At 35.0% G+C, this 23,334-nt stretch overlaps 1 protein-coding gene and 1 pseudogene across 1 annotated transcript in view; one reads left to right on the plus strand and one right to left on the minus strand.

Annotated features, from left to right (window-relative positions):
- The window catches only part of STPG2 (sperm tail PG-rich repeat containing 2), a 614,851-nt gene that overhangs the window by 484,212 nt on the left and 107,305 nt on the right, over positions 1 to 23,334 (plus strand). The window lies entirely within an intron of this gene.
- On the minus strand, positions 12,951 to 14,247 carry LOC109246539 (60S ribosomal protein L7a-like; annotated as a pseudogene).

Below are 23,334 nucleotides of genomic sequence, written 5' to 3' on the forward strand. Positions count from 1 at the left end.
CTGAACTATTTAGAATAACACTATAATACTGAGTTAATCTTTTATTGATATGTTGTATTTTTATTATTCAATTTAAAGTGTTATCTAATACGCATTGTGATTTTTTTGACCCATGAATTACTCAAAAATATTCTGCCTATTTTATAGTTTCTATTTTTCTGCTAAAATTCTCCATCTTGTCATTTTTTTATTGAACATATGCAGCATCTTTATTTCAAAGTTTCTGTCTGATAACCTCCATGTCCTGATCAGCTGCAAGTCTGTCTTTATTGTATCTTTTTTTCTATTGATCCCACTTCTTGACCTACCTAGTAACTTTTGATTAATGCCAGATTTGCACATAAAAGTTTGTAGAGTCTCTGGATAAAAATGTCCTTTCTCCAGAGAAAACTCACTCTATCTTAATTCAGTCAGTAAAGTAGGGCAGATTACCTCAACCAGATCAGTGACTAAGCTGTCTTGAGGTGAGTTTGCAATCTTTGTAAATATAAGGCTATATTTGGTCCACACTCACTCTTACATTTCCACAGAATTTAATTGAGAACAAGTCTTTTCTAAGTCTCCTTCTCTTGCTGATCCTGAAATCTTGCTCGCCCTTAGAATTTGAAACAGCTAAAACCCTTCTCTGGGTTACAGCGCCTTTCTGTTTAGCTCAGAATTCACTTTTCTCAACAGCTTTCAAATTTATTAATTGCCACAGAACAAAACTGTCAAACATTGGGCTAAACTTCTGTGCCTCTGTTCTTTCAGGAATTTTGGCTCTTCAAGCACTGGCTACCTTTCTAGCCCCACCTTCTATTTTTTCTTCAGCTCTTTGATACTGCTGAAAGCTGTCTGGCTCCTGGCCTCTTAGCAGCTCTCTGCTGCCTGGCTTCTAAGCCTCTTTGCACTAAGAATGAGCAAATGCTTTGAAAGGAAAAAGAAGTGAGGAGAAAGTTGGTGTCACTTCATTTGACTTCTTTGTCTTAGTATATTGTGTCATCAAGACTTTGGTGCCTCAGCAGCTCTTTATTAAATTATCTGCCTTTCTTGGTTGTTTTCTGTGGAAGTTTTGATGAGCTATATGCCATTCCATCCTGGAAGAAAACAGAAATATGTGTAGTTAGTTTAAAAGAAATACCATATTTGATATGTTTTAGGAACATGCTTTCTTTGCTTAATATTTTTAGGATTCTTTTTATGACTAAATCTGGATAGATATACTGGTAGATAAATAACTTCCTTATTCTGGTTTATTTATAGAATAGTATAATTATAGTGTAGTGAATTTAGTCATTAGCCTATTGTTAGATGTATAGGTTAGATGTATAGATGTGTGTGTGTGTGTGTGTGTGTGTGTGTGTATGTGTACAATTATAAATGATGCTTTGTGAACCATGAATATTGTGTTTATAAGATAACTAGAAATGGCATTACTGGGTTAGATATGCACATTTGCAGTTTTTGTTAGATACAACCAAATTATTTTCTGTAAATGGTTTAGTATTTTACAAGTTTTGCCACATCCAATCACTATGAAGTATCAATCTATTGAGGATTTCAAAATATGAGAAAAATATGGTACCTTTTAAAAATTTTTTGTTTAGTATTTCCATAATTACTAGTGAAGTTGAGTATCTATTTGCATGTCTGTTAGTCATTTGTATTTCTTTTTTCAAGAATGCTTTTTATAAAACCACATTAGTAAAAGAAAGGATAAGAATCATATGATCCTCTCAATAGATTCAGAAAAAGTGTTTGACAAAATACAGCATCCTTTCTTGATAAAAACCCATAACAAAGTAAGGATAGAGGGAACATACATCAACATTATAAAGACTGTATATGAAAGACCCACAGCTAATATTACCCTCAATGGGGAAAAACAGATCTTTCCCTGTACAATTGGGAGCAAGACAAGGATGTCCACTCTCACCAATGTTGTTCAACATGGCACTGGAAGTCCTAACCTCAGCAATCAGACAACAAAAAGAAATAAAAGGCAACCAAATCGGAAAGGAAAAAGTCAAACGTTCACTATTTACAGGTGACATGATACTCTATGTAGAAGACCTGAAAGACTCCACCAAAAAATTCCTAGGACTGATACACGAATTCAATAAAGTCACAGGATACAAAATCAACATACAGAAATCTGTTGCATTTCTATATACTAATAATGAAGAGGCAGAAAGAGAAATCAAGGAATCAATCCCATTTATAATTGCACCACAAAACCTAAGATACCCAGGAATAAACCTAACCAAAGAGCTAAAAGATCTGTTCTCTAAAAATTATAGAATACTGATGAAAGAAATTGAAGATGACACAAAGAAATGGAAAGACATCCCATGCTCACAGATTGGAAGAACAAATATTGTTAAAATGTCTATACTACCTAAAGCAACCTACACATTTAATGCTATCCCTACCAAAATATCACCAGCATTTTAAATAGAGCTAGAAGAAACAATTCTAAAAATTGTACAAAACCACAAAGGACCCCAACTAGCCAAAGAAATCTTGAAAAAGAAAAGCAAAGCAGAGGGATCACAATTCTGGACTTTAAGTTATAGTGATAAGACAGAATGGTACCGGCACAAAAACAGACACATAGATCAATGGAACAGAATAGAAAATCTAGAAATGGACCCAAAGCTATATACATGGTAAACTAAGGAAGAATATCCAATGGAAAAAATATATAGTCTCTTCAACAAATGGTATTGGGAAAACTGGATAGCAACATGCAAAAGAATGAAACTGGGCCACTTTCTTATACCATCCACAAAAATCGGTGAAAGACCTAAATGTGAGACAGGAAACCATCAAAATCCTGGAGGAGAACACAGGCACCAACCTCTTTGACATCAGCTGTAGCAACTTCTTACTGGATACATCTCTGGAGTCACAGGAAACATAAGCAAAAATGAACTCTTGGGGCTTCTTTAGGATAAAAAGTTTCTACACAGGAAGGAAACAATCAACAAAACTAAAAGGCAGCCTTCACAATGAGAGAAGATATCTGCAAATGACATATCTGACAAAGAGTTAGTTTCTAAAATCTATAAAGAATCCCCAAACCAAATAACCCAGTTAAAAAGTGGGTGGAAGACATGAACAGACATTTTTCAAAGAAGATTTACAGATGGCTAACAGATACATGAAAAGATGATCAACATCACTCATCATCAAGGAAATGCAAATCTAAACTACAATGATATACCACCTCACACCTGTCAGAATAGCTGAAATTAACAACTCAGGAAAAAACAGATGTTGGTGAGGGTGCAGAAAAAGGGGAACCCTCTTACACTATTGTTGGCAATGCAAGCTGGTGCAGCCCCTCTGGAAAATAGAATGGAGGTTCCTCAAAAAGTTAAAAATAAAACTACCCTACAACCCAGCAATTGCACTGGTAGGTATTTATCCAAAGGATACAAACAATGATTTGAAGGGGCACATGCATTCTGATGTTTATAGCATCATCATCAACAATAGACAAATTGTGGAAAGAGACCAGATGTCCATTCACAGATGAATAGGTAAAGAAGTGGTGATATATACATATACATATACATATACATATACATATACATGTATATGTATATATATATATTTATGGCTGAGTAATTTTCTTTCGTGTATATATATGTGTATGTATATATATGTATATATGTATATGTATGTATATATGTATGTATATATGTATGTGTATATGTGTATATATATATACACAAAAGAAAATTACTCAGCCATAAAAAAAAGAATGAACTCTTGCTATTTGCAAGGACATGGATGGAGCTAGAGACTATTATGCCAAGCAAAATAAGTCAGTCAAAGAAAGACAAATATCATATGATTTCATTCATATGTGGAATTTGAGAAACAAAACAAATGAACATGCAGAGGAAAGAAAGAGGCAACCGTAAAGCAAACTCTTAACTATAGACAACAAACTGAAGGTTGCTGCAGGGGAGGGGGGGTGTGGGATAAATAGGTGATGGGAATTAAGGAGGGCACTTGTGATGAGCACCAGGTGTTATATGTAAATGATGAATAACTGAATTCTACTCCTGAAATTAATATAACACTTTATATTGACTAACTGGAATTTCAATAAAAAATAAAACAAGCAAAAAAATGCCCTTTATATACTTTTCCCAATTTTCCAATGTGTAATTTTTTTCCAGTTGACTCAAAGCCATTATGTGTATATTTTTGATATTACCTATTTTCTTGTTATGCATTTACAAATATTTTATTCTTGTCTGTTCTTAAAGTTTTCTTCTGGTGTTTCATAGTGTCTCATGATCACATCACTCATTTTGGTTGTTAATTCATAAACTTCTTTCAATACAGTTAAACATATGGCCTACATGATTGCTCCATTTTATTTACAAATTATCTGGATTTTTATGTGTATTTCCTAACGTATTGTTAACTTTAATGAATTTTCAGAGGTTGTCTATAAATAATGTATTTTTTCCCTGTTTGTTAAAGATAAAGCTTATTTTTTTCTATCTCCATCCCTACTTTTCAATCTTCTCCTCCCTCTCTTTTCTAGATAATCATCTCCCTTCTCCTCTCCCCAGTCCCAAGGCCCTGCTGTGAGTGTATATGTATGTTAACAATATAAGGAAGCCATCGATTATATTAATTTATTGTGATAGTCCATTCGATTTAGTCAAAATTTCCTTTCACTATCTCTTAATGTACAAAGACTATATGCTAATTAACTTTCCTAACTGATACCATCAATTTCTTTCCAAATGTATTTTAATTTCTGCCCAGTTTGGGGAGATAATGTGATCTCCAATTAATGAAAGCAGACTCTTACATTTCTTCTTGCATTTCTAACTTTTTTTTTTTCCTGCTGCATATATTTTGAAACACTATTGTTAGGCCACTCTACTTTAGTATATTTTATTTTTGTTGATTTCATATTTTATAAAAATGAAGTATAATTTTTAATTTAATGCCTCCTGCCTTGAAATCTGTCCATTAATTTTGTCATTTCTACTTTTTTATCTTACCTCCTTATTTTTATTTTTTGCACTTTATTTTTTTTAATTTTTCTTTTACTGTTTATTTATTTTTGAGAGACTGTTTATTTATTTTGAGAGCATGAGTGGGGGAGGGACAGAGAGAGACACACACACAGAATCGGAAGCAGGCTCCAGGTTCTGAGCTGTCACTACACAGCCCATCGTGGGGCTTGAACTCACAAACCATGAGATCATGACCTGAGCCAAAGTCGGACACCTAACCAACTGAGCTACTCAGTGTCCCCACTCCCAAGAGGTTTTAAAATGTGGCATTAGTAAATTTACCATTACCCACAAGCTATTTTATTTCAGAAATTTTATTTTCTAGTATGCCCATCCCATGGCAGATAAAATTCATGGACAGGGTCATGTTAACCAAGCTCAGCAGAAAGATATAAAATTCAAATATCAATTTACAATAAGACCTATAATTACTTAAAGTACTACATAAAGGAAGCTACATGGGAAACCTAATTATAACTAAGATGCCAGTATAAATTTATAATAAGAAATACAGGTATCTAGGAGACCAGGTACTTAAGTCTCATAGTAAGCACATTTTCTTCCTAGGTGCCATGTGAGAAACTACATTACAAAAATTGAAAGATGCTTTGGGGAGCATATAATCAGAAAAGGCAAGTCAGTTATGTGATTTGAAGTTTGATAGCCTCAAATTAAGATGTTTCTTGAAGACCATGAGAGTGTCTTATTCATTTTTGTAATCTGATTGTGTGGAACATACTAGAGATGAAAAAAAATCTGTTGAATGAATGAGCACTCTATACAGAAGAACATATATATTTCAGTTGCTAAGAAATATTTTATTTGCTTTGTTGAACATATGGCCTTAAGAGCGTATTATTGCTAACAGTGATAGTAAGGGGAAAACATCTATAAAAATAGTAGCTAATCAACTTTCTATAAAAAGCTTCTTCAAAATGAACATAAATATCTAAGGTAGGACTGCCCATTGCATGACTTTAGGGGCCCCATTTGGTTAAAATACAGCATGCCCCCTGGAGTTGCACAATACAGTAGAACTGAACCGTATTCAGGTTATTTTTACATTTAGAAATGAGAAATAAGAAAGGTAAGGTGGATTATTAAAAACATGCACCATTCTTATAGACTAGTTGCTGAAATTGCATATTCATAACAGATAACTCATTATTAGAATAATATCAGTGCACAGTTTCAATGCACGGTTATTGAAATAATGCCATCGAGAACCCAGGATCTTTTCATTTTTTAGCATGTAACTGGTAAAACCTGGTTTTCTCAACCTACACCCCTTTGTACCTGAAACTCTCTTCTTCATTTTTTTTTTGTTGCTGTTGTTGTTGTAATTGTCCTTTCTTTTTAACTACTATCATTTCAATAACCATTATCCGCAGAACTTATCTCTTCTACTATTTTCAACTTCTATTTTCATTTTCTCAATTAGATAAATTAAGTGTCTTGAAGATTACATATTTGCTGATGCTGTTCATTGTAGGGGTGATATATCGTGAGCAAAAAGCACCTGAGATTAATCATTTTAAAAGCAGGAAAAATGCTGCTTGAGGGGAGGTGAGTCATTTAAAATACTCCCAAGGATATTGCAAAGTGTGACAAACCAAAAGTAAAAAGAAGAAGAAAGTTTTAGGCCCTTTTCATGTCTTTGGGTCCATCCTGAGTAAATGCTTTGAAATCTGGTTGGATTGGTACTTTAGTATAGTCTTACTTGATTAGCTATTGTAGGCTGAAGATCCAACTCAGATTACTTAAATGAAGAAATACCTCTGTAATATATTACCATCTGTGACTGACCTTTTGTGCTTGGGCTTCAGACTTGTTTTTAGCTCTGTTAAAAAAGGGCAAGCGTAATTCCTATGAACATTGGACTTGCCTTGTTTTAACATGGTGACAATAATTTCCTTTCAGAATTGTGAAAAGCAAAACACATTATATTACAGTTGCCATTGGATAGTCCATGGGACATAATAGGTTTTTCTTTTGGCATTTGACTACAGCTAGTCCCCAATTTAAGATGGCTGGGCTTAGGATTTTTGGACTTCATAGTAGTGTGAAAATGATGTGCATTCAGTAAAAACCATACTTCTTACTTTGATTTTGGACATTTCCTAAGCTAGTAATATGCGGTAGGATGCTTCATGATGCCAGACAGTGGCAGCAGCCACAGCTCCCAGCCAGCCACGCAATCCTGAGGGTAAATAACTGATATACTTACAACCATTTTTTACCATACAACCATTATGTGTTTCATTTTCAGTGCAGTAGTCACTAAATTACATGAGATAGTCAACACTTTATTATAAAACAGGCTTTGTGTTACGTGACTTTGCCAAACTATAGGTTAATGTAAGTGATCTGAGCACATTTTAGCAGGCGAGCCTAAGCCATAATGTTTGGTAGGTTAAATGTATTAAATGCATTTTTGACTTACAATATTTTCAGCTTATGATGGTTTGTAGGGACATAATGATCCCATCATAAATTGGGGGATATCTGTATTAGTAAAGCAAAAGGATTTTTCTCTAGCTAAAAATTCAAACACATTTTTTTCCTTTTTTCTTTCTTTTTTTTTGTTTTGCTTTCTGTTCATTTTAACAGTCCCCTAAGATATTTCATATAAGCCCTTTCATTTCTAATCTGCTGCATTGTATATGATGTTGGCTGTTTTCCTATTTTTCAAATGGCAGTATAGGTTGATAAAAATAACACTCAAACTTTAAGTTCCTAGAGAGTAAAAAGTTTAACAAAGAAACTATTTTTTCTACTGGATATAATAATTGGTTATATGGAACATAGCTTAGAACTTAAAACCTATAGGAGATTTTGTTTGCTAAACATTATTGTCATGGGTGCTTTTAAAATTTTTTTCATTATTTTTTAATGATGTTCGTTTTTCCCCAAATTCTTTCCCCTCCCCAAATTCTATAAACTTGCCAAGGTCTAAAAATGCTGAAGTATGAGAAAGAATGATACCTGGCCATTTGCAGCAACATGGATGGAACTGGAAGGTATTATGCTAAGTGAAACAAGTCAGTCAGAAAAAGACAGATACCGTATGTGTTCACTCATATGTGGATCTTGAAAAACGTAACAGAAGACCATGGGGGAAGGGAAGGAGAAAAATTAGTTACAGAGAGGGAGGGAGGCAAACCATAAGAGACTCAAATACACTGAACAAACTGAGGGTTGATGGGGGTGAGGGAGAGCAGAAAGTGGGTGATAGGCATTGAGGAGGGCACTTGTTGGGATGAGTATTGGGTGTTGTATGGAAGCCAGTTTGACAATAAATTATATTTAAAAAATGCCAAAGTATGGTTTTGGTATAAAAATCAGAATCCACTGAATATAAGCTGTAGATAGGTTTTAGTTATATTTATTAAAGAGTCTTGAAGAAGTTAATATTCTTTTCCTATATAATCCAAATTCTAGGATACATTTAAGAAAGTAACCAGAAAGTAAGGGAAAAGTGCACAGAAACATCCCTCATATAATTTTTGTGTAATTGTGAATATTTTGAAAATATGTAAATATTCAATAAATTCAAGATAATTACATATCATGGATTAGTTTATTAAAATGTTGTTTATTGAATACCTAAACATGGGAGATACTTATATTACAGTGTACGGTATGGAAAATAGAATTATAAGTTGCATTTTAATTTTCAAAAACATGCATACCAAAATCTTATAAAAATACACAAGGATATTATATATTCAATAATTATGATTAGGTAGGCAGTACACTTTGAAATATCCTTTCTTTTCTCTTGCTGTTCTTTCTTTTTTAATTTTTTTTTTTAACGTTTATTTATTTTTGAGACAGAGAGAGACAGAGCAAGAACAGGGGAGGGTCAGAGAGAGGGAGACACAGAATCCGAAACAGGCTCCAGGCTCCGAGCTGTCAGCACAGAGCCCGACCCGGGCTCGAACTGACAGACCGCGAGATCGTGACCTGAGCGGAAGTCAGCCGCTCAACCGACTGAGCCACCCAGGCGCCCCTTTTCTTGCTGTTCTAAAATGTTTTCAAATGAATATTTTTTGAAAGTAAGCATTACTGAAAAATATGGAGTCTCCTCATTGCAAACAAATCTAAATTATAAGATAAATATATTATCTATAACTCCTGCTGTAGCATCTATTTCTGTGGCATAAATACTTCCACCATGGCTGATTATAAACAAGTCATTGGTGGAAATTCTGAAAATTTAACAGTTGTTCTTTGAGCTAGTGTGAGCCATTCTAACATTTCAGAGACCTGATTACTCATCCTGAAAACTACGTACTGTATGTAGTAGTACTTCTTTCCTAGTAGAAGGCATTGAGCTCCTGAGCTCGGCCAGGAGGAGGGGGGAGGTGGGGCATGTGGTTGCCGCAGGCAGCCACTGTGCCGCCTGGTCTTCTTCGGGGCCACCCACCCACTGGCTCCACAGCAAATCTCTGAGTAAGGAAGAAAACTTGAAACTGCTTGGGAAATGCAACAATCCAAATGGCCAAAGGCACAATTATAAAGACTAATACTGTTACAGGAGTGGTTATGAATTTGACCTACCTCAAAAAGAATATGGAGGAAGCAATTATGAAACCCCATGATCATAAGAATCTGGATCTGGATGTGCCATACTTTGCAGATGTTACAAGCACAACAGAAAACGTAGCTGTATATATCTGGGAAAACCTCCAGAAATTTCTTCCTCTGGGAGTTCTTTATAAAGTAAAAGTATATGAAACTGACATTACTAGTGTAGTCAATAAAGGAGAATAGCTTTCAGGGGTTAATACTATAAAAAGATTCATTTTTCCCCACATTTGAAAAAGGTCTTTATCCCCTTGGACTATTAAGGAGTCATCACGTAATTGTCATCCACATTGTGTTCTGGCGTGACTGATATATTGAAATCATTGTGTGTTAAGACCTGTTGTGAATTCAAATCTATTTTAAAATTAAACTTGTAAAACTTTCTGAGTATCATTCAGAGAGTCTTTTATCTATAAATTAAAAATCACATCATTTTCAGTAAAAAAATATATATACAAATAAAACAATAGAATAGACTATTTATAATCCTTTTATAATTGAATTATCCCCTCGGTAACCAAATAGTATATAAGAACATCTCCTTATAAATAATTATTTCAGCTATAAATGAATATTCAATGATAGAATGAACTATCACAACTTTTCTGTCTTCAGTGAATTCTTGGATCTAGACTTTAAGCATCAATGGCAGGGGAGAGGGGGCCGTTCACACTTGGGAGTAAAATAGACATGGTCCCTACTATCGATTGTATAGTGGGGAGAAAATAGCCATTAAAGAAATGTTTTTAGGGGCGCCTGGGTGGCGCAGTCGGTTAAGCGTCCGACTTCAGCCAGGTCACGATCTCGCGGTCCGTGAGTTCGAGCCCCGCGTCAGGCTCTGGGCTGATGGCTCGGAGCCTGGAGCCTGTTTCCGATTCTGTGTCTCCCTCTCTCTCTGCCCCTCCCCCGTTCATGCTCTGTCTCTCTCTGTCCCAAAAATAAATAAAAAAACGTTGAAAAAAAAAATTTAAGAAATGTTTTTAATTGTGTTTCAATTTAATCTGCATGTAGTGGCCCCCTGCTCTATAAGTTAAAGTTACACATTTTACCATTCCTTACACTTATTCTGTTGCTAGATCTAGTTTACTTTTTCAGGGTTTATATTATAGACTTTCCTGCAACCCTAATTTTTCTAGATGGTTTTCCTAGTTCCCTAAAAGAATTCAATATTTACCATCATCCCTTTACTAACCACGTTCATATCATTAAAAAACTGTTTTTGAATTCTCAGTTTTTGAGTCATCTTTTGGTTATCTGGATTTGAATACTGAATAGTTAATTTTTTAACCATCCTTGAACTCATGGGCACTCAACATGTGTTGTCTCATTTATGTGAATGTTTGACATTTGCCTTTAGATCCAAAGGTAACTTTCTGATCTTCACTCGTACATTTTTTTTTTCTCATCAGAAATTTGAAGACACTGTTCCTCTGTATTCTGGCATTTAATGTTAATTGATGAAATTTGAGGCGAGCTTATTTTTTTCTTCTTGAAGAAATTGACTTGCATTTTCTGCCTCTATCTAAGTAATTCTTTATCATGGACACAGAACAGTTTAACCAGAATCTGTGTCATTTGTTAATCTTCTGTTAAAGTTCTTTCTGATCTATAGTGTAATATCTTTAGATTATTTTCTTCCTTCATGTCAGAGACTGTGATTGTATTATATTTCTTAAGTTTTTTTATTCCATTTGCCAGATTTCTGATAAATAATTTTCACATATTTGATCATGTCAGTGTGCCCACTTACCATCATCTCGCAATGTGAATCTTTAATATCTGTTTCTATTTTCTCTTAATTTCTTATAATTGCCTCCATTATTCTCTTTTTATCACTTATTTGACTTTTTATCATGTTTATTCTGATTCTTGCTATTTCTAATCTGTACATTCCATTTGAATATTTTGCCTCTCAATTATTGTCCTTAGCTGTGAAATCTTATGTTTCAACTCATTTTGTTTTCTTTCCTATTATCTGTGTGATCCATTTCAGCTCCTAATTTCTCTAAATTCTTCTATCTCTCCGAATATTCTTGAGAATAGGTGTTGAGTCCTTGGATTCTGTTTCATGTAAATTCTTTGTGTTATTTTGCATATGATGTTTCATTCTTTGTTTGTTTTATCTTTTGCTTCTCTCCACTTCAAACCTTTTCTTTCTTTTCTTTTTTCCCTATTATAATATGTTTAAATAGTTTACGTATGCAAATTATTTTCCGTTTTTAAAAAATCTTAAAATGGACAGCTTTGTTCAGATCTTAAATTTGCTCTGATTTATGTGACTGAATCGTCCTTGACTCATTTTTGACTTTCAAAAGACTATTTTCTCTGTTACTACATATAAAGGCTAAATACTATGATCTGCACACTTTCTCCACTTGCACATTTGGAAGTGCTTGTGACAGTTTCCTGGACTGTTTCCTGGACCACCTAAGGCCTCCTCCTTCAGTGTGTGCTAGATCAGGATTCCTCTCACTCAAAGACATCTCTTTAACAGTTTCCCCCACCCCCCTCATCATCAACATTAGTTTTTCTTCTAGATAATCCCAGCTGCAGACAGACAGGCTTATATATCACATTAAAAAAAAACTGTTTCCTTAATCCCTTGTCTCCTCTGATCACTGCTAAATGTCTTGGTCTCCATTTACTGCAAACTTTCTCATAGTTTCTATACCCATTTTCCCCAACTCTTCTCTTATTCTTCCTTGAGCCCAGCTGGTTTTCAGTCTCCACATTTGCACAGGAATGGCCAACAGTAACTTCAATGTGGCTAAATCCAATGGTGAATTCTCAGTCCTCATCTTACCTATTAGCAGCATTATTTATTTTGGAGAGAGAGAGAGAGAGGGAGAGGGCAAGCAGGGGAGGGGCAGAGAGAGAGGGAGACACAGAATTCAAAACAGATTCCAGGCTCTGAGCTGTCAGCGCACAGCCTGATGGGGGGCCCAAACCCACGATCCATGAGATCGTGACCTGAGCCAAAGTTGGACACTTAACAAACTGAGCCACCCAGGCATCCCAAGCAGCATTTAACTTAGCAACTGACACCGTTCCTTGAAACTTCTGTGCATAACATCTGGGACACCATCCTGCTTCATTGACCATATATGTTTAATTTCCTTTTTTGGTTCCTTCTGATTTCCCTTATTGGAATTCTCTTAGGCTCTGATTTTCAATTTCCTGTACTTCCTGTTTTCTTTATCTCAAAACCTTGACGTCAGCTTTATATACTATCTTTATGTGGCAAAGTCACATGTTTTACCTCCAGTAAGGATCTTTTTTTTTTTTTTTTTTTTTGGTGGGGGGAAGAGGACTACTTTTTATTACTTTTATGTACAGAAAATTCAACAGCGTACACTTACCCCAGTTTGGTGGTCAGTTCTTTGGCCTTTGCCTTTTCCAACTTGGCAATGCAAGCCACCCACTTTGGACCCAGAACGTTGCCTCTGCAATGACGGTGGATCTCATCATATCTATCATTGTCATTAGTCCTGATGGTTTCGACCAGCTTAACCAGAGCTCCTTTGTCTTCTGAGTTAACCTGTGTGAAGGTGACAGTGGTGAAGGTCTTCTGTGGACTAGATGCCCCAACCTGGCCTTCCTCTTGGTAATGCACAAGGGAACTCTCATCTGATGACACAGGGCAGGCGGGAAGACAACCAGCATAATGGGATCCACATCAGGTGCAGTCACTACCAGCTAAGCCTTCTTGTTTTCCACCAAGGTGGTGACAGTATTAACCTCAGCTTGAAGGACAGGAGGCCTCTTAGTGGAGACAGTCCCTTTGCCAGCAGCTTTCTTCTCAGCCTGGACTAACAATCTCTGCTTCTTCTCTTGCTTTGTCTCTAGTCTATATTTGTGGGTCAGCCTAAGCAGTTGAGTAGCTGTTTGGCGGTCCAAGGACTGGGTAAACTGGTTAATTGCAAGAGGTACTGTTAGATGGTTAGCCTAAATAGCCCTTTGCTGCTGCTGACCAATATAGCAGGCTATTTGACAAAGAGGGTGAGGTTCCTTTTGGGCTGGGTGTCCTATCTGATGCCAAGATTCTTCGGTCTTTTCTCACTGAGCGCCAATCATCAAATCTCCATTTGGGTGTCTAAGTGGGCATTTCAAAATTTACATATCCACAGCCAAACTTCTGGCTTGACTCCTCTCTTTCGCATCCTTATCTAATCAGTCAGAAAATTCTATTGGCTCTAGTTTCCAAATATATCCAAATTTTAACCTCTTTTTTAAATCTACTGCTAGCACTAGCATCCTCTTTTCTCTGAATTAGTCATATAATTCCCTAATGGGTCTCCTGGCTTCTACGCTTGTTCTTCCTAGTGTCTATTCTCAGGACCATGGTCAGAATGTGCCAATTAAATTATATGTTAGATTAAGTCTCTCCTCTGTTCAAAGCACTCAGTGGCTTCACTTCTCATTCCATGTAGAAACCAAAATACATACAATGGTATAAGACCCTATGCCATGTACCTGCCTCCACTTCCACTCCAATTACCCTTTTATCTCACCTTCTAATCTCCACTTAGCTCACTCCATGTAAATACCACTTCGAGCTGGCTGTTTCTTACACTTGCCTTTGCACCTGCTGTCTGTACTGCCTGGAATCTCACCTTTGCCTGTACATGGTTCATCCCCTTTCTTCCAGTCTTTACTTATTTGTCATCTTCTCTCTCTTCTCTCCTTTAATTCTTCCACTCAATTTATCTTATTCTAATAGGCTGTAGACTTATTTGAGTTTTGTTTGTTTTTAAAAGCTGTGTCTAACTATTAGAATGTAAACTCTGTCATACTAAGATATTTTTGTCTGATTTTTTACTGTCATTTTTTCGCTGCCTAGAACCGTGCCAGATACATCATAGATTCTCACTAAAAAGTGGTTAAAGGAGTGAATACAAGAATAAGTAGTGAAAGGTCTAGGCCTCAGCTGCGTCTCTGTGGAATCTGAGCTGGGTTCTTTTTCTTATTGTTTTATTAAATTCTGTGTCAGGGCCACTAATGCCAGCTAAAACTGTGGCACTCCCATAGCTTTTAGATCTTTTACATAACTCAGTATAATATCCTGGAATATGGAAAATCCTGGTGATACTTTCTCACTCTACTGATGTTTCCCTGTATCATGTAAGTTATTTTTACTTTCTTGGAGTCATCCTGATATGCCCAGGGCTGATGAATCACTCCAGTTAGCTTCGCTCAAAATTAGAAAGTGTTGAGAATTTACATAATTTTTTCTCATAATTTCCTAAGTATTGCTTTTTTGGAGGGAGATGGGGCAGGGATGATACCTTTTTTTTTTTTTTAAACTAAGATCACTTGTGTTTTGTTAGCTACTACATTTTTGGGTTGGGCTTTTCATTTTATCTCTGTCATAGTTTGGCTCCTGCTGGTGAATTTTGTTATTTTTACTATTTTTCTTCATTTTGTTAAATATCAAAGGGGGGAGATTTTTCAATACTGTTTTAGTCTTCTATTTTTGCAGGAAGTTCATGAATTATATTTTATGTTTAGAAGTACAGTAATATTGGGGTGCCTGGGTGGCTCAGTCTGTTAAGCATCCAACTTCGGCTCAGGTCATGATCTCACGGTTCATGAGTTTGAGCCTCACATCAGGCTCTGTGCTGACAGCACAGAGCCTGGAGCCTACTTCGGATTCTGTGTCTGCTCTCTGTGCCTCTCCCCTGCTCACACTCTGTTTCTCTCTTTCTCTCAAAAATAAACAAACATTAAAAAAAATCAGAAAAAAAGAAGTACAGCAATATTTAAAAATAAGCCAAAAATCCGTGTTATTGGCATGTTTTTGTGTCTTTGTTTCTTATTTTAGTTAAAGCATGCAGTTATTTGTTGCAAGTTTCGATACCATTATGATATTTTTTTCAGGCTGCTTTTTATTTTTCCAGCTATAGATTTTACTGCAAGACTTTCTATAACATTTTCCTGAACTGTATGATTATGCATTTTTCTTTTGTTTCACACATGAAAGCAATTGTTTTGTGATTTGTAAAAGTCTTTATAGTTAAATAACAGCAATGTTCAGCAGTGTTAAATATAATCAAAAACAAAAAAGGCTTCCCAAATGTTAAAGAGATCTTTATAAGGAGGTTTTCTTGAAATTCATAATATAAAAATTGAAGCAAGTGAACTTTTTATTAAAAATTTGTTAATACCTTACATGCAAATGACACAAATTGAAAAACACTTCACCTGTTTAAGCAACATTACTCCTCATGAACACGTTCTCTGCTATTAAGTCTACCATTTAAAGATGGGCAGGGGCGCCTGGGTGGCTCAGTCGGTTAGGCGGCCGACTTCAGCTCAGGTCATGATCTCACGGTCCGTGAGGGCTGTGAGTTCGAGCCCCGCGTCGGGCTCTGTGCTGACAGCTCAGAGCCTGGAGCCTGTTTCAGATTCTGTGTCTCCCTCTCTCTGACCCTCCCCTGTTCATGCTCTGTCTCTCTCTGTCTCAAAAATAAATAAATGTTAAATATATATATATATATATATATATATATATATATATATATATGAAAAAAAAATGATGGGCAGTATGATTTGCTTCAGGAATGAAAACTGAGTAATAGTTTGAAAATGCCTATCCTATAATCGACCCACAAGACTAAGTTGAATATTTCTTTTAAAATCACTTCACTGAAGGGAATTAAGAGTACACTTAATGTGATGAGGACTGAGTAATGTATGGAATTGTTGAATCACTGTATTGTACACCTGAAACTAATATAACATAGTAGGTTTATTATACTAGAATGAAAATAAAATGAATTTAGGGACGCCTGGGTGGCTCAGTCGGTTGAGTGCTGACTTCAGCTCGGGTCATGATCTCATGGTTCGTGGGTTTGAGCCCCGCGACAGGCTCTGTGCTGACAGCTCAGAGCCTGGAGCCTGTTTCGGATACTGTGTCTCTTTCTCTCTGCCCCTCCCCAACTCATGATCTGTCTTTCTCTGTCTCAAAAATAAATAAACATTAAAAAGAAATTTTTAAATAAACTGAATTTAAATATCAAAAAAAAAAAATCCTTTCACCTAATAAACAAATGCCTTAATTACATACTTCCATCTCCAGAAACAGAAAAGGTCAGTGGGATTCTGAATTCTCCCCATGGTTTGTTTTGCCAAGACTATCTATAACTGCTTCTCTCTACTCCCCTTCCTGCACGTGGTTAGGGGAACTGATTCTCAGGCTGTTACCATTAAAATTTGTTAAGCTCCAGCATCTATAAGTAATACTGAGGCAACAAAAGAAATGGAACAAATAACAAGACATAGAGACAATAAAAAAGAGGAATCAGGAAAATACGTATATGAATAGAGAAAGAATAGAAAAATTCATAGTGATAGGTTGCTACTTTGTTTTCCTTATTAATATTTTGAAATCATATGCATTCCTCAGACAGAAATACTAAAGAATAGCTCTGTAAGAGTGTAGCAAAAAGAAGGCAAAGTATGTGGCATAGATACATAGAATATTACTATTTACATTGCTAATTTTTTAAGTTCTAACTTAGCACAGCAATATTTTAATTATAGTTTCTAAGTAGTAATTTTATATTGAGTATAGATAATTAAAAATAATTTAATTAATAGAAATGAACAGAGATGTATGTTTAAATGTTTAAATTCTTCAATTTAAATAAACTAAGTATATCTTTCTCTGTTAATGGGATTTATTTTGGCAGGTAATTCCTTAAAATTTGAAAAATAATTTGGAAAACATGATAGGGTGGAAAAGTATTGCCTTTTCCAATTATATTAGAACTTATCTAGAACATTTATATCAATGTTACATGTTTTATGTAACCTAATCAATAACGTTAAATAACTGACATGTATTAAATTACTGGTTCTTTTAGATGCTATAGTAAAATGATTATAATTAGACATATAAAGGACTTGTTTATCAACAGCTTTATAGAATGAATTCTAGCTTTTTTCAGGTTGAATTGGGAACCTCTGTGCATGTACGCTATGTGCATGTGTTTTCTGTCTTATTATCTTTAATACTTGGGAAGTAATGGAAATAAGTAATATTTCAAAAATATTTCATCATTTTTATTTTAAATAATACTTATTTGTTTTGTATGACTCTGTATAATGCTTCTTTCATCCTATGTAAAACAGAAGAATTCCTGCTTTTTTAAAAAGCGACGGAATTAAACATGAGAAGCTTACTTTATTTTTCTTAGCATTTGAATATGAATGTTGCTTTCTCTTCTCTCATGGAGTCATGAGCTCCCATCTCAGGTATAACAGCATAAAAGCAAACAGCTTCTGAAAAAATATTTGGCAGACAAAATGCCTGTGGTGAGTCTCACCTTTAGGAAAGTCAAAGAACAACCAAAGGTATATTTGTAAGAGATTATTAGATAAGAGAAGTGATTTGCACACTGCTGGGATTCACATACTTCTCTGTGGGAACTTCCTTCATAGTTAAGATGTTTCTGAGAGAATGTGGTAAACTGCTTAGGTATCTACACATGCATGGGGGGCATATGGATGATTTTCCAACAGAAAGATCATTTTATTTTCCAAACCTAATGTTTTCTTGCTACCTTGTAGATTATGCAGTATATTTCACTGAGTAATCATGGTGGTGCAGTAATTCTCAGGTTAAAGCTTTTTCATGAAACAAAGCTTACATATTTTTTTTCTAACAGCAGGAAACATTGGGCTGCAAAGCAAATCACAATCTTTTGAGACTAGGGCCATGCTGTGTAATTCTGAGTTCAGTGTGTGTCTTGGGGGGAGGTGTGTTTAATAATTTTTTTTTCCTAAGGCAGTTCTATTTTGTCTGCCTTGAGATACAGAAAACATTCTGTTCAACTGTGAAAACTCTATATTGGTAAAAGCAGAAATTTGTAATTGTTAAAATGAAACAAAAAATTGCAAACTGTTTTTTGCTTTGTCTTTACAATGTGTTGCTGATTGAAAACACCTTCTTCCTTTTTTGGGCACATAAGTAGGTTCTTTTAGTGTACTTTCATGTTTAGGGTAAAAAAAAACCAGAAAATGACAGTACTGAACAAATTGGCCTTTGTTAATTTAGTCATATAGAATTTATAAAACACATTTGCTCTTTGTGAGTTTTCAACATATGTATGTGTGTCTGTGTGTGTAAATTATTTTTTGAATATTTATTTAATGGGTCCATGAAATCTATAGAGAACATAAAAAATAGTTCTCTCACTTCTATCATATGACTGAAACTTAAGGAAAATAAGCCTACAAATATTTAGGCTCATGTGGACAATAGCTACTTACAGATACATCCAGATGTTAATAAGCTCAATAAAGTAAATTTATCTTCACATATTGCTTATATATCCATTATTTTTTAAGTTTATTTATTTATTTTGAGAGAGAGAGAGAGTGTGCAAGTGGGAGAGGGGCAGAGAAAGAGGAGAGAGAGAATCCCAAGCAGTCTCTTCACTGACAAAGGGGCTTGATCTAACAAACTATGAAATCATGACCTGAGCTGATACTGAGTTGGACACTTAACTGACTGAGCCACCCAGGTGCTCCTATATATCCATTATTATATATTTGTAAGTAAACAATTATTCTCTGAAAATAACACTAAAAATACAAGTACTAAAAATTTGTTATCAAGATTAACTGAAACACTTTTCAGCTAAAGCTCTGTCATTCATTAACTACATCAAAAATATTTGCTTTGATATTTGTTTTATATTCTTTTTTCTCATTTATATTGTCTACAATGGGTATAGTTTAATTCTGGATTTAGGATGTCTGAGTACATATTGACATATATTTTTTTCTTAATTTTGTATCATTCTATACATTTATTATGATGGAAGACTGTTAATGTCACATTGCAGACAAGCTTGTGGAATAAGCGATATATAGCTATCTTTGCAGCTACCACTATCTGTTCTCTGACCATAAATATTCAAATTCTGCCCATATGAAAAATTCTCTCTTCTTTCCCAAAAGTCTCACCCCATTATAGCATTAGCTTGAAGTCTATCATCTCATCATCTAACTCTTATCAATTTGTGATGGTGCTTCTCAGGGCTGTTACCTAAGTGGTAGCTCCTTAAATATAGCTTTACTTAATACAAGACTTATAAACTAGAATGGGAATTTTTCCTGTCTTTATCCAACATACAGTGGGGGAGAACAAGATAGGATGACCTCAGTAAATACACATAAGGAGGGAGAGAGAAGGACAGAAGACACATAGGAATCATCGGTCCATAACAATTCTGAAATCCAGCTAGGCAAATTTTGTGAGTTTCTGACTAAACTTAGGGCTCAACTAAGATGACATGGTTAATATACCACCATAAATTTAGAATGAATTAACAGTGACAATAACTTCAACTGTCAAAAAAAATTCTAAAAATTTTTAAGTTAGTGAAACAGAAAGAGAATCAAAAATACATTTGCCAAGCCAGTTGAGGTTATATTAACTAAGTTCTCGACTCTATACATAGTCATATACACATTTACTCATATACATATTTACTTGCTTTTTAGTGCATTTGTTTGTGTGCTTTTTGCCAATGATTATTGTTCAAGAAAAAGGAGAGTTAATATCAGAAAAAAGAAAACTGAGAGGTCATAAATCTGAGCTCCTGACAGAAGCTCTCATATGGTTACCGTGGCCGAATAACTGAATTTTAGTCATTGGAATGTGCGTAGATATGATATCTACCACTTCCAGGCCTGGCCCTTACACATTGTTTGTCCTCTATGCTATTTTGTCCTCTATGCTATTTTTCTTTCTGTTCAGTGGGGATTGCCAGAGTCCTCTAGGAAGCCAGGTTTTGAAGATGGTGGGTTTGCTCTAAGTCTGGGTTCCAGAGAGACTGAATACACTGCCCTCACCCCATCCACCTTGCTGACCTGAAGCATTTGTTCTCAATCTTATCTGAATAATACATATTTATTGTGACTATCTATTTGTTATAGCAATGTAGGTCAATACTATATTTACACATATTAGAGTGGGTAAGAGCTCAGATTCTGGGGACAAACTAAGAGTAAAGTAATTATTAGCTGTTTAATCTTCAGCAAAACATTTAATCCATCTATACCTCACTTTCCTCATATGTAAACTGGGATGATGATAATGTGAGAGCTTTTCTCAGGATTAAATGAGTTTATATGTCTATTTTTAATATATGTAGAAAGCTTAGAACAGTGCCTAGCACATAGAAAACAGCCTAAAGTATTTTGGTATTATAATTATCATACACTTATTATTTGATTTTTCTCCTAATTTAAGTTCTCAAGATTGATCTCTGTTGATACATGTCAATTTAATTCACTTATTTTGACTGTTAGATAGTATTCTATTATGTTAAGGCCCACGAATTCGTTATTTCTTGCTATGAATACAAAATGTAATAATATGGGTATAAAGAACATGTGACATATTCAGGAGTATAGTTATTTCTATGGTAAGAAAAGGAAAGGGGAGAAGGGATGAACTGTATGCTTTTCTTGTAAATGGAAATTTTAATAATTATGGATGGTAAATACATAGGTTTATATTATATTCTATATTTTCTCTAATTTTGAAAAAAATAATTAAAAAGCAGATTACTCGTGATATATCTATATGTATGTGTGTGTTTCCTGAAACACACATAGCATAAACATAAATGGTAGAATTAGTTTAATTCAACATTTTAGTATTACCATGTTTCATTGAATCTAATATGCCATCCAGTGTTAGATGCCTCATTACTTCATATAATACTAAGAAAGAAAAAATATTTCCCATTCTGACTTTAAGAAATCATAGGTTGGGGCATCTGTGTGGCTCAGTCGGTTAGGTGTCCAACTCTTGATTTTGGCTCAGGTCATGATCTTATGGTTGTGAGATCCAGTCCTGCTGGATCTATGCACAGCATGGATCCAGCTTAAGATTCTATCTCTCCCTCTCCCTTTGCCCCTCTCTTCCATTGCCTCTCTCAAAAGAAAGGAAGAAAGAAAGAAAGAAAGAAAGAAAGAAAGAAAGAAAGAAAGAAAAAGAAAAGGGAAGGGAAGGCAAAGGAAGGGAAGGGAAGTAAAGGAAAGGAAAGGAAAGAAAAGGGAAGGAAAGGAAAGGAAAGGAAAGGAAAGGAAAGGAAAGGAAAGGAAAGGAAAAAAAGGGAAGGAAAAAAAACCCGATGCATTGTAAGATGTGTTGTAGTTTTAAAGATATTGAAAAATGGGTGTCTTGGAATCAATAAAATGTGGTTTTTTTTTTCTAGTGGCAGTTTTTATTCTTTCAATAGACATAAGTATCAAGAAATGATTAATTTATTAATTAGGTTTATTGATATTCTTTAAAAAAAATTTTTTTTTAATGTTTATTTATTTTTGAGACAGAGAGAGACAAAGCATGAACGGGGGAGGGTCAGGGAGAGGGAGACACAGAATCTGAAACAGGCTCCAGGCTCTGAGCTGTCAGCACAGAGCCCTACGCGGGGCTCAAACTCACGGACCGCGAGATCATGACCTGAGCTGAAGTCGGCTGCTTAACCAACTGAGCCACCCAGGCGCCCCGGTTTATTGATATTCTATGCATATAACATTTTAAAATTAAATTTAAAGGTTTGATTCAATGAGCTTTAATAGTTCTATAGCCACCACGAAAATCATATAATAGAACATTTCCATCGCTTATTTATTTGTTTTTATTGAGGTATAATTGACATACATTATATCAGTGTCAGATGTAGAAAATAATTTTTTGATATTTATATATATTGTGAAATGACCACCACAATAAGTCTAGTTAGCATTTGTCACCATACATTGTTACAGAATTTTTTTGTAATGAGACTTTTTTTTAACCTTTTTAAAAATTTTTTATTTTAATTTTTAAGAAACAGAGAAAAACAGAGCACAAGCAGGGGAGGAGTAGAGACAGAGGGAGACACAGAATCCAAAGCAGGCTCCAAGCTCTGAGCTGTCATCACAGAGCCTGATATGGGGCTCAAACCCACAAACATGATATCATGACCTGAGCCAAAGTTGGATGCTCACCTGACTGAGCCACCCACGTGCCTCAGTGAGAGGTTTTCAGATGTACTCTCTTAGCAACTTTCAAATATGCAGCACAATATGAACTATAGTTGTCATGCTGTACATTATATCCCCATGACTTTATTTTATAACTGGAAGTTTGTACCTTTTGACTCCCTTCACCCATTTGCCCACTTTCCACCCCACCTTCCAACACTTCCTTACAGTGAGTTTTCTTTCAATGACCCATTGCCTTTAGCAGCCACTCTTCTACTTTCTGTGATTATTATTATCTTTTAGAAATTCATGTAGATTGAATCATAGCATATGTGGACTTTTGCCTCTTTTTTTCACTTAGTATAATAGTTTTTGGATTTCTCTGTTGTTCAATGAGTCAATAGCTTGTTCTTTTTTTATTGTTCAATTGTATTTCAGTAATAACTATACAATATATTGTTTATACATTCAAAAGTTGATGAGGTATTAGAGTTGCTTCAAGTTTTAAGCTACTGTGACTGAAACAGTTATGGACATTTGAGTTCAACTTATTATGTGAACATATGTTTTCATTTCTCTTGGGTAAATGGGTAGAGTGATATCAGTGAGTATGTATTTAACTTCACAAAAGACTGCCAAAGAAGTTTCCACAGTGGCTGAAAAATTGTGCATTCCCACTAGAGATGTATGACAGTGTCAGCTGCTCCTTGTCATGATCAACATT

The sequence above is a fragment of the Panthera pardus genome, unplaced genomic scaffold, assembly GCF_024362965.1.
Source record: "Panthera pardus isolate Hobbes unplaced genomic scaffold, ASM2436296v1 HiC_scaffold_13, whole genome shotgun sequence".
Taxonomy (NCBI): domain Eukaryota; kingdom Metazoa; phylum Chordata; class Mammalia; order Carnivora; family Felidae; genus Panthera; species Panthera pardus.